The following is a 12103-nucleotide window of genomic DNA, read 5'->3' as shown; positions in this document are numbered from 1 at the left end:
ACATGGTTGTAGTGGATCAAATTGCTTTAATTAGTTTTCACAGTTTATATAATTGATAGCTTTGATTGCTTGGGGGTATACAACTTTTGAAGGCCTGAGTTATGATTACATCCTTTGATAATTTAACGAGATGCCGCCTCAGACAAATTAAGCTAGGAGTGTAACTGTATGAAAGAACAGTTGATTCAAAATCTCAACAAATTAACTATTAATTACGGAGTACGTAGATAATTATTATTTTCCATGATAGCGACATATTTCGGGGGCTGAAAAGGAAAGCATAAGGAAAGAAGTTGTGAGACGGTGATTGACGAGTGCCGATTGTAGTTTAAAATTTGTAGCTCTCAATCGGCAAGTGATGCCGTCTCAATATAAGTAGAAAATTCTCGAAAGGAACGCTAAACATGATACAATCATTCAATGAATTCTGTTCTTAATTTATTTGCAAATGCAACTGTGTTTTTAATTTATTTTGTCCATTTTTGCGAATTATTCTTGAAGAACAAATTCGAAAAATTACAATAGGAATTTGGTTCCTAAATATTTATTCGAATAATTCATAGATGCAATTCTAATAAGTTTTTTTTTGTCTTATTAACCTGATATCTTAATAATAATAATAATAATAATAATAATAATAATACTTTATTTATAGAAGGTAATCCGATTAGTGCGAGCACTAGTCTTCCTCGGGGCCTTCTTAAAAACACATATACAATGTTTTATACAATAATAAAGACAATAATCACAAACATGGAACAATAAGATATAAACACACATTATGTTACACTAGAATAAATTAAACACTTTCGTTTCATTATAAGTTCAGAGGAATGAAAACTTTTTTTTTTCATGAAGAACGTTTCATAAGTAAAAAATGTTCTACCCTACTTTTAAATATTGAAAGGGATTGGGAATTCCTTATACTAATAGGCAACTCATTCCATATAATAACCCCTGAATATTGCAAAGAATTTTTAAATAAATTAGTTTTAAATTTTGGTAAACGAAGTTCTGAATTTGTCTGTGAGCGTAGCGTGTATGATCCACAACTTTGAAATTCAAAAAAATCATGCATATAATCAGGAGACATACCATGGAATGTTTTGAACATCAGAATGCTTTTCTGTAAATATAGAAGTTCATGAACTGTTAACCAGCCTAATATGTTAAACAAGGGCATTGAAGGTGCATCGTATTTTTCATTTAAAATAATCCTAGCTGCTCGTTTTTGAAGTTTGTATATTCTATCGATGTGAGTTTGAGGAGAGTTACCCAAATAGATAGACAATATAAAATTGATGGTAAAATAAATGCGTTATAAAATAGCTTTCTAGTATGCAATGGAAGGAACTTCTTAATTTTTCGTAGAGTAAATAATTTATATGCAAGAGTTTTGCAAACTGCATCTACATGACTAGTAAATTGAAGATTATGATCAATGTGAACACCTAATAATTTCTCTGTTGTAACATTTTCAAGGGGTTGGCCAGGAAGTTGTAAATGAAGATTAGCGTTTTCTAATTTTGATTTCTTTTGATGTGTTCCCATTAACATACTCTTAGTTTTGTCCGTATTCAAAATCATCTGATTTTGTTGACACCAGTTTTGTATTTGAAAAAGGTCTTGATTCAGAGCTGCTTCAATATATGAAATATTGTTACCATGAAAATGCATTGTAGTGTCATCAGCAAACATATCAATATTACAATGTTCAACAGATAATGGTAAATCATTAATATATAACAGGAATAACAAAGGACCTAAAATAGATCCCTGTGGCACACCTGCTGTGACAGGCAGTGATTCAGATGTGTACGCACCAATTTTAACACTCTGCGTTCGATCATTTAAATATGATTCAAACCATTGAATCGATATAGGATCAAAGTTGTAGCATTTAAGTTTAGTAATAAGTATATCATGATTTACGACTTCAAAAGCTTTGCTAAAATCCAAATAAGTAATGCCAACGAAATTTCCTTGATCTATTGCATGCAGCAAATTATCAGTTAGTTTTGTGAGAGCTGTCTGGCAAGAGTGAAATTCTCTAAATCCAGATTGTGCTTTCATTAATAAATCATAGTGAGAAGTAAAGATTCGTATATTTTCTGCTACATGCTTCTCTAAGACTTTCGAAATAGTTGGTAAGATTGATATTGGTCTATAATTTCCTGGGTCTGATTTATCACCCTTTTTAAGTAGAGGAGTTACTTTTGCTATTTTTAACTGTGAAGGAAAGGATCCCTTGATTATGCTGGAATTTATTAAGTGTGTTAGAGGTTTGGATATTACACTAGCTGAAATTTTAAGTAATCTGGGTCCAATAAAGTCTATGCCAGCAGATTTGTTTATGTCAAGCCTATTTAACATATCAAATACTTTTGTTTCATTAATCAATGGAATTTCAAAAAAGTCTTGATCTCCAAGTTTTGTTTCCGTGTATCTTTTCAATTTTTCTGAATTAAAACTAGTCAATGAAAGATTATTTAACAATTTTCTTGGAATATGTGCAAAATGCTCATTAAAAGCATTTGAAATGTCTTTTAAATTATCAAATTCTAATCCATTATAAGTTATATTGGAAGGGGATGAATATTTATCTGATTTTGAGGAAAGCTGATTTAAATGACCCCACATTTCTTTTGATGTAGAACTATTTTCAATTACTGTCTTATAATATGTAGATTTTGCATCATTAATTAGAGAGGTGACCTTGTTTCTCCAAAATCTAAAATTGCCCATGTCTCCCTGTTTATGGAATTGATCTCTTTTAATCCTAGCCTCATTTATTTCTGGAGTTAACCATTTAGTGCGAATTTCTGATTTCACACGCTTTGTTTTAACTTTCGCATGATTATTAAGTACAGAATTGAAAATTGCATAAAAATATGTTAAAATTTCATCAGGATCATGCAGGAGAATTAATTCATCAAAATTTGCATTATTTAAATCATGCAAAAAATCATGTTCATTAAAGGTTTTAAAGTCACGGTATTGTATTTCAGTGTGTCTGCCTTTGCGTTGCATGCTGTTAGATCTTCGGGTAGCACATATTGGATAATGGTCAGACATTGCGACAGGGGGTACTGATATTTCACATATGTTAGCAGGGTGCGTAGTGTAGAAATGGTCAATGAGAGTTTTAGAGCTATTGGTAATTCTTGTTGGGGTGTTAATTAATTGTGTTAATCCCAAATCTACAATTGCAGATGACCAACTCTGCGGGGGGTCTTTGAGCATATCTAAATTGAAATCACCTGTAATAATCACTTCCTGATCGTCACAGCAGGTAGCGCACTGAACCTCTCTAACAAAATGGTCTACCCAGCAGGAGGGGGCAGATGGTGGACGGTAAACTGAACAATAAAGTATAGGTTTAGAATTCTTAAGATTAATTTCAAGCCACAATGTTTCTAAATTACTAATTTCTAAATCAGTTCGCCGTTTATATTTCAAATCATTTGAAATATATATAACTAGTCCACCACCCGCCTTTCCTTTTCTATCTTTTCTTTCAAAAGTATATCCATTTACATTTATAATACAATCACTAATATTTTCGTCAAGAAAAGTTTCACATAGAGAAAAAATGTCAACATTTTGTTGATCCTGTAAAAATAAGATTAATTCATCTAACTTCGGTAAAATGTGACAAACATTTAAATTTACAAAATGTAGACCTTTTTTTAAAAGGCCAACTTTTGAATCACACACATTTTGTTTGTTATGATTTTTTGGGGTGTCTGTTGTTGGAGAGGAATTGTAAAGTTTTCTTTGATTTTGGTTCAAAAGGATTTTCTGTTTAGATTTACATAGATCTGAATTTACAGATTTTAAGTTATAATTACTTGAGTTACCATTGAACAAAAGACAGGTGCAAATTGATTCATTACAATCAAAACAGACATTAATCAAAGGGTGAAAATAATTTTTGACATTGTTAATAATCGGACAGTAATTCGTATAATCGGCACAGCTTTCTTTGCCGCGATCCTACTTTGTGCAAAATTTCTGCTTGTGGCCATGTTCACCACAGTACCAACAAGTTACTTTGTTACCGTGTCGGCAGTTGCGCGAAGAATGACCTTGCTCTCCACAGTAGTAGCAGTTCTGCACAGTTGAGGAATTTTGATGTTTTAGAATTTTCACATGAGTACTGTAGAGCTTGAGAAGCGAAGCAGTGCCACGGTCGGACAAATGAATGCCATCTCTCCAAAAAGAAGGGGAATTCCAGTGTTTGAATGACTTATTCGATTCGATTAACACAGCACCGTACTCCTCACAAACATATCTAATGCACTTATTCACTTCGGTTACATCTGCATCCCGTCTTGGAATCACTTCCGATAGATACACTGCAATGCTAGGATTTCTTCTTTTTAAATCAGCAACTATTTCTGCAAAGTCGTTCTCAATGGCATCAATGTTACGGAAATTTGCAACATCATTTCCTCCAGCCTGAATAATAACATTTTGGATTGAGGACACATCAAACTTTTGTAGTTTTGAACGAATGATTAACACCGTGTGCAATACTGGCACCTCGATTTGTACTTACTCTCACACTTTGATCTAAGCCACGGGTTTTTATTCTTTGAAGAATTGAACTCCCGATGACAAGTGTAGATACCGGTATTTCATTATATTCTCTTGCAGGAGGCTGAGAATTTCTTGTGATGATGTTTTGTCTGTTAGAGGTCGATATATTTTGACTCTCTTTGGAGATGTGTGCATCTGTCTTTTTATTTGTCACTTTCTTCATGGACTGGGTGTTTTTCAACACAGGACTGAGACTGACATCTGCATCTGTTGAGGTACTGGAGGTTCTTTTCTCAACAGTAATTGTACACTGGGTATGCCTTGAAATCCCATTTGTTACAGAGAGTCCCTCAGTCATAGTTTCCTTCTGCTTCACTTTTTTCCCACAAGTTTGTGTAGAAGCATTAGAACGCGGCTTGGCTTCTTCTGCTTCCATTAGCTGCTTCTTCAAGATTTCAACTTCTTTGGTGAGCATTTTCACTGTCTCAGAAAGATGTTTTATGCTTTCTGCACTCTTACAATGGCCACCGCATCCTGTCGCAATATTTGATTCATTCAGTTTCTTAGAGGGCCGTGGGGTCGAGGTACAGTTCGGCTGGTCAACAATAATTTTGCACTCCGTTTCAGAGTCATTGTGGGTTATATCTGGTTGACAATTTATTTCTTTCAGAAAGTCGTTCCTGTACCATTCAAACGCTCTAGTCCCTTGAATGAGAATGGTATGTGTGCTACTGTAGATAGTTACAGTAACTGTATCACACACAGATTTGTAAATGCATCCATTCCTTTTATTATTACCATGAAATGAAAGCAATTTCTGAAGTTTTTAACACAAATTCATGCTTCTGGTCATCGTAGTTTACGGTGACACTTTCTGTGTTAAGCTTAACCTGAATAAAGTCTGGTAAATTCGCCGATGGGTTTAAGTCCAATTCATTATCATTTCCATTAAAAGATTGTGAAAATCCACTAAATGAGTTCAAAAATGATTTAAAAATACTAGAACTTCCACTCAGATCCATTATTCCATTATCAATTTGATTCATTCATAAAAAAGAAATAACTTACAAATACAAACTTCAAGATAGTAGAGTTATGTATACGTTCTTATTTACTCACGAGGAATATGGGATCATATTAAACACTCCATTATACAATGCAAAATAGGAGCAGTGTAAACACAGACCTCAAACAATAAGAGGTGGAATCAGGTGCCATAGAGAAGTGAGCGTCCCTATGCTGACCGGTCACACCCGCCGTGTGCTCCCTGTCTTGATCGGGAATAAACAAAAAAATCCATTGATAATCCAGTGCGTAAATTATGGTACAACCAATAAAATAAATTATTTTATTGTAATTTTTTCTCTTTCCAATGGTGTAAGATTTATTCTGTTATTTGCAGTATTAACGAAGTTATAAATGTTTTATTTACACCATACTCGTTTTTCAAGTCAGAAAAGTTGAAATGCGTATATTTCATGTAAGGTTTTTTTTTTAACAAAGACAGGTTATCATCTGCTGATTTGAATTAGAGTAAATAGTAGTAATTGAAATAATTGAATGGACAAGTCACTCTTTGCCATATCCTTAGGGATTGTATTTGTATAACCGTAATGATGTTTTGGTAGATCTGCATATTTAATACGCGGGAATTATTACCTATTCTACCACAATTATTTCCGAGATCAAAGAAATTCCGCGGAATTATTCTCCAATAAATCACGAAAGTCATAAAAAAAATATCAGATCAGAAACACGTTTCAAACCTGAACAATTCAAATGCATATATATTTGGCTGTAGATTGAATTAATTACTTGTTTAGACTACATCGATATGTCGTCTTTTGCCGTATAAACACTGTAAATTGCACCAAGCTGCTGATTAATGTCGTTTTTCTTTTAGCTAAGCGGGCTGCCTACACATTAAAACAACGTGATTTTAGTCTCAATAAAACAGTAAAACAGGAAAATGATTTTGTTATTGTATATTCTCATCCCCTTCAAAAAAGAGCATACAGTGTATATATAAGCATTTGCAAAATAAAGATATAAATATCGTAGAGAGTGACTATTCACAACCTTGTCTATATTAATAATAACGGAATCGAGGTCACAGATCGAAATCTAAACTAGAATTATAAGCAAAAAGAGACGATTCCAAACATATTTTTTTAACAAAGCAATATTAGTACAATTAAGTTGATGACGATTCTAAATCCTTGCAATACTGTTAATATCATTTAAACTTAAACAGGTTAAGAATGCTGAAATGCGACCAAGCTCAATTATTCAGGGTCTTTGTGTGATTAAATATTCTATGATTAAACATTTTCTAAAAAATGTAATGGACAAGAAATAAAACAAGTCACATATAGAGGGGAAATATTAAACTAGAAATGTTATTAATACGACCGTGTAAATATGCCAACAAAATGAAATGAAAGTAACCAATGTGCTAAAATACATAGAAAAAAATAGAAATATAAAAGTTGTATCAGAATATCTTAAACTTGAGTTACAGTGTGCACACTACTTACCCTAATTTTGGAGGAGCAATTTTATCCCAACGTCACAATAAATGAGACTTTAACACGTGTATTGTCACCGGAAGAAATTAATATGATCAGTTCTTTCTATAAGACACTTAGAATAAACCGTGATAATTTTTATCAATGAACCTAAAATGACCTGTAAGTCTACATGTTTCATATCTCGCCTCTTCCCAATGACCTCTATTTTGTTAATGGATCAATGATTCCATTTTATGATATTTTCCAACAACAAAAAAGAAATGGTACCGTGTAATCTAAATGTCTCGTTTGAAACAGATCAAAGAGCTCAAAGGCTATTAATCGTTTTTTAAATAAATTCAAAAGTAGTGGAATGTTTAATATTCTTTTAAGAAATATAAAGAATAAACTGGTCATGAAAAGTATCTCGTTATATGTAATTCTATTCAAGAAGAAAAAAACATAGTAGTCAAAACAGGTTCCAGGATTCACAATGTGGTCCAGAACGGAGAGCATTCATCTAGTGAACGCTGCCAATCCGAGACTCTTTTTTCTGTTGGTTGCATTCATAGATTTTAAGAAAACTAAAACAAATCTAATTAATTGAAGCGTAACGAATAGTCTTCTTGATTGAATGTGAATACTCTCGTATCACGTATATAATTTCATAAATGATATTTCGATGCCATGAATAACAAGGACTTTTATTTGGTTATCCAGCACTTTTCTTAAATTTGTTTGCAAACCTGAAGTATATTACAAAATTATTCATTTCCTCAAATATAGAAGTGACATGCTGTGCGAGATATACTCACCGTGTCCACCGCATAATGAATCTAAAGGTCACCAAAAATCACACAAATTGTTCGATTTGCGTACATCAAGGAAATTCCACCTCTACAGGAACCAATTGTAAAAAAAAAACGAAGCTGAACTCGTCAATTACAGCCATTATGAATGTACGATTTTTTTCATTCCAGCTCATTTATTATTACTTATACTTGTATGTAATAATTATGTGATAGGGTTCTTGGAATAAAAGACCACATCGTTCCATGGTTTAGATGATTTTATTAACAATAGCAATGGTAGTAGTAGTATAGCTCAAGTATCAGTAGACCCTGTAATAACATTAACAATTATTAGACAAGATAAAAATGTACATTTCACTCTAATATAATATATGTCAATTATTCACTTTTTTATTTGCAGAAATTTAAAATTAATTAATTAAAAATAAGTCGTACAATATTAAGTTCTCATCAAATAGCGTGATCAATATTGTGATAAACCGTACTTGGATCTTTAACGCTTTTTTTTTCATCTGATTTTCATTATTATTTACTGCTAATTGTGGTCAGGATAAGTTTGAAATCTATACAGCGAAAATGATTATTTTTTTTTTACAAATAAATAAACATGCATTTCCCAATGCTTACATAAATATTTAGTCGACAAATATACATGAACACGACATGATTTTCGGGAGTTTTGATTATCTGTGTTTATCTCTTGAGCATATTTTTAATTAATTAATAATTTCTGCAAATAAAAAAAAAATAAATAATTGGCAAGTTCATTTTTAAAGATTCACAGACATTGAATCAATTGAAACATACGGATATAATTTGTAATTCAAGTCATTCCATGCTGCCATTTTTTTTTCAATCGTATCCCCCTTTCTGCATATTCAGTAATCCAATTCAATCAAATTATACGACCCACATACATGTACATCTTCTTATAGAACGAAAAAATTCCGTTTTCTTAGGTTGGAGAATTACCTTAGAAATAATTATTTCTAATCTAAAATATTAAGTCTTATTTGTTTAGAAACAGAAATATCAATTTCCGTTTTTCTTTTTCAAAGTCTATGAAATAATATTGAAATTCTTTAAATCTTAAATTAGTATTAAGCTGTATTTCGTTTTGAAAATATCGATTCCTAAATATTTTGAACTACTTTGAGTGAAGAATCGTTCGTTTGCGTTAGCAATCGTGTAAGATCGTGTAACGTATAGAATTGTGTGCGTGAAAGATCGTTCGTGTAACAAGTTTAATCGTGCGTTAATAGTGGGAAATCGTTCGCGCAACGTGATCGTTCGTGTAAGTTGTCAACAATAACGTTGCAGCCACTAATAAAATATATAAAAATATTATTTTCATTAAATTTATGTTTCATTTTATGCTTAAGCAAATTTGAAACAAAAACAAAGCACAAATAGTTATATTTTTATCAGATACAAAAAAGACACACACTCATACCCGGTGCACTAAAACGAAAACCCATGACGTTACCCGGCGTTAATACATATAAATTTTCTCAACACAGTCAACCTGTAATTCAATGCATTTCTTATGTGGTTGTCACAAGTCACCAAAAATGTGTACAAACTGCTCAGATTTCGTATGTAAAATAATATTAAACACTTCTTGTCTCAGATCCTGCAAATCATCAAACCCTTGTCCTCTTAAAAACGACTTTATTTAAAGAAATACGGTAAAGCCACGTTACGCAATTCAATTTTACAGCGCTGCAATCTCGGAATGATGGGCTTCCTTCACGCATGTCAACCTGTAAACTCTTCCTTCCGTCCGACAATATTATTATCCATTTAAATTCTTAAGAACGACTTTCTTTACTATATTTTCCCAACTGTTTACAGCATTTGTGGGTCTCTTTTGGTGCTTTTTGTAAAGCATGTTCTTGAAGGAAAATCACCGAATTATTGAAAACACTTTGCCCTCAACTTCTCTGATATATCTTTTAATTTGGAATAGAAAAGAATCACCTTGTCCTTCGAGAATACAATGATTTTTTTAAGAAAACAGTATTTCAAGAACATGAGCATACATTTGAATATATATTTCTTGATTTAAAAACCCAATAAATATATGTGTATTATTCCTTATGATACCGTAAAGCGGGTTATTTTAGCTGGGTGCTAATTTTGGCTTATTTTGGCGTTTTGATTATCATCCGCTAAAATTGTAATCGCTAAAATTGTCAAGACTCTTTTTAGTGTCCATCTGCAAAGAGCTGAAACCCTACGTCCGCTAAAATTAATTACGCCAAAAATATTCCCATACCTTTGAGTAGGCAAAACGCCAAATTTTACACCCGCCAAAAATATGTATTGAGCTTACTGTACGCATGTAAACTTTATTGATATGGAATTTTGCAATGAATATGAATAGCAGTCAGCCAATCTTTATAACATTTGTTTCTTAATAAATCCTCAACTGGGCGAGTAATATAATGTGTACTAACTAAAGGCAAATCTAAAAATAAATTTGCTTTCAAAATGAAATATGCTGAAACACTGATTTAGAAAGAATTTCAAATTTTTGTTCTCAAAAATATATTCTGATCGCAAGATTTTCATTTTAATACAATATTCAAAATTGCACATAATTAATTGAATTCCCTACTTTAGTACTGTTCAAAATATTTTCAATTGACAAAATTTCATTTTTTTCAATACGCATTGCAAACTTAATTATTACTCACTATTTTTAGTGCGATTTTTCGTATACTCCACAAAAATCTCTGTCGACAGATGAACACACCCAATGTGGGTTGTGGATCCTTTTACAGTAAAAGCAGCAGTATTTCAGAATTTCTTGATCCCCGCCGTTACAAACTTGTACACTTCGTTGTAGATATTCACACTGGCTTGTAGGTATTGGGTCTAAGCAGTCTGAAAGATGACAGAAGATATAGAAGTAGATATTACAAATAACATGGTATTACAGTAATTTTTGAATGAAATGTTTTTTGATAGTCCCTCAGACTACTATTAACTATATTCAGATATAAAGGATCTCGGTTAAAAGGGATGATATATGGCGATAACGAAAAGAATTCGACTTAACAAAGTCCAATTAAAAATTACATTTTGGAATCAGCGCAAACACGGGCCTTCAAAAACATCAGAGATGGGATCATGTCCCATGGAGGAGTGAGCATCCCCTGTCGACCAGTCTTTGTAAAACTCATGGTAGTCCCAAAGACTACCGTATGAGTTTGAACGAGTTTTACTGTAATCAATGTACGCAGATTTTCAGAGAAATGATTCAGATGTGAAAAACTATATGAAGTAAATTCGTAGGAATCTTTCATTCAATTATATTATATGTTTTGGGACCCATATCAACCCTTACACATGCATATTTTTAATTCCTTCAAATTCAAAGATTACAATTAGGAATGAATAAATTTTCAAATCGATTTTCAATTAGCAAAGGAAATTCTCCTTGTCAGTATTATGAATTTTAGAAATTGTTCGAAATGGGTGAAAATATAAAACCATACCTGTTGGTGCATTTGCTGAAAAGAAAATGCCGTATAAAGTTGCTAGTATATATCTAAAGGGTGTGACCTATACTTTTTTTGGTCGATCAATATACATATTTGATATATGATTATATAAAGGATCACAAAAGCTTCTTCTTTAATTTTTTTAATGTGTGTTTATTTTGGCAAAATAGGTCTTAAATTAGGAGAAAAAATAAAATACATTCTTGATAATAGATATCAGTAATAAATTCATATCCTTGTGCAAATATTATGTTATTCAAGATTACCACTACCTGATGTTGGAATCAAAGTTGTAGTACCATCGTCAGCTAAGAAAAAAAATGTTTCATTAAAATGTGCTCTAATAATATAAACTTTTGTACAAACACGTGTTTTCTGACTAATTTATCATTACATCTGTTCAGATTTAACGATTAAACGATTGCAATATTTTCACCCGAGTGAAAGAAAGGCTAAACGAAAATCAGAAATTTTTATAAACCTTTTTACTTCTTAATAGCACGTCGATTTTTGAAACTAAAAAAAACAAGGAGAAGTTTTTTTTTTATTTTTTGAAAAGTAGGCCTAGCATAAATGGAGTATCTGGACATCCGGGCTTTTTACAGATCACTGGACAAACATCGACTCCCTCGGGACCAGAGGGATCGCAGAAAAAGTGGCTGTACCGCAGGCACTGAGCGGGGTTTCTCTCAACACATGGTCGATCTACATGAAAAAATACAAATATCAC

This window comes from Saccostrea cucullata, unplaced genomic scaffold (genome assembly GCF_032062105.1).
Source record: "Saccostrea cucullata isolate Sc308-1 unplaced genomic scaffold, CSIRO_AGI_Scuc_v1 ctg6407, whole genome shotgun sequence".
Classification (NCBI taxonomy): domain Eukaryota; kingdom Metazoa; phylum Mollusca; class Bivalvia; order Ostreida; family Ostreidae; genus Saccostrea; species Saccostrea cuccullata.
The sequence above is the reverse complement of the archived record's forward strand: the minus strand, read 5'-3'. Positions refer to the sequence as shown.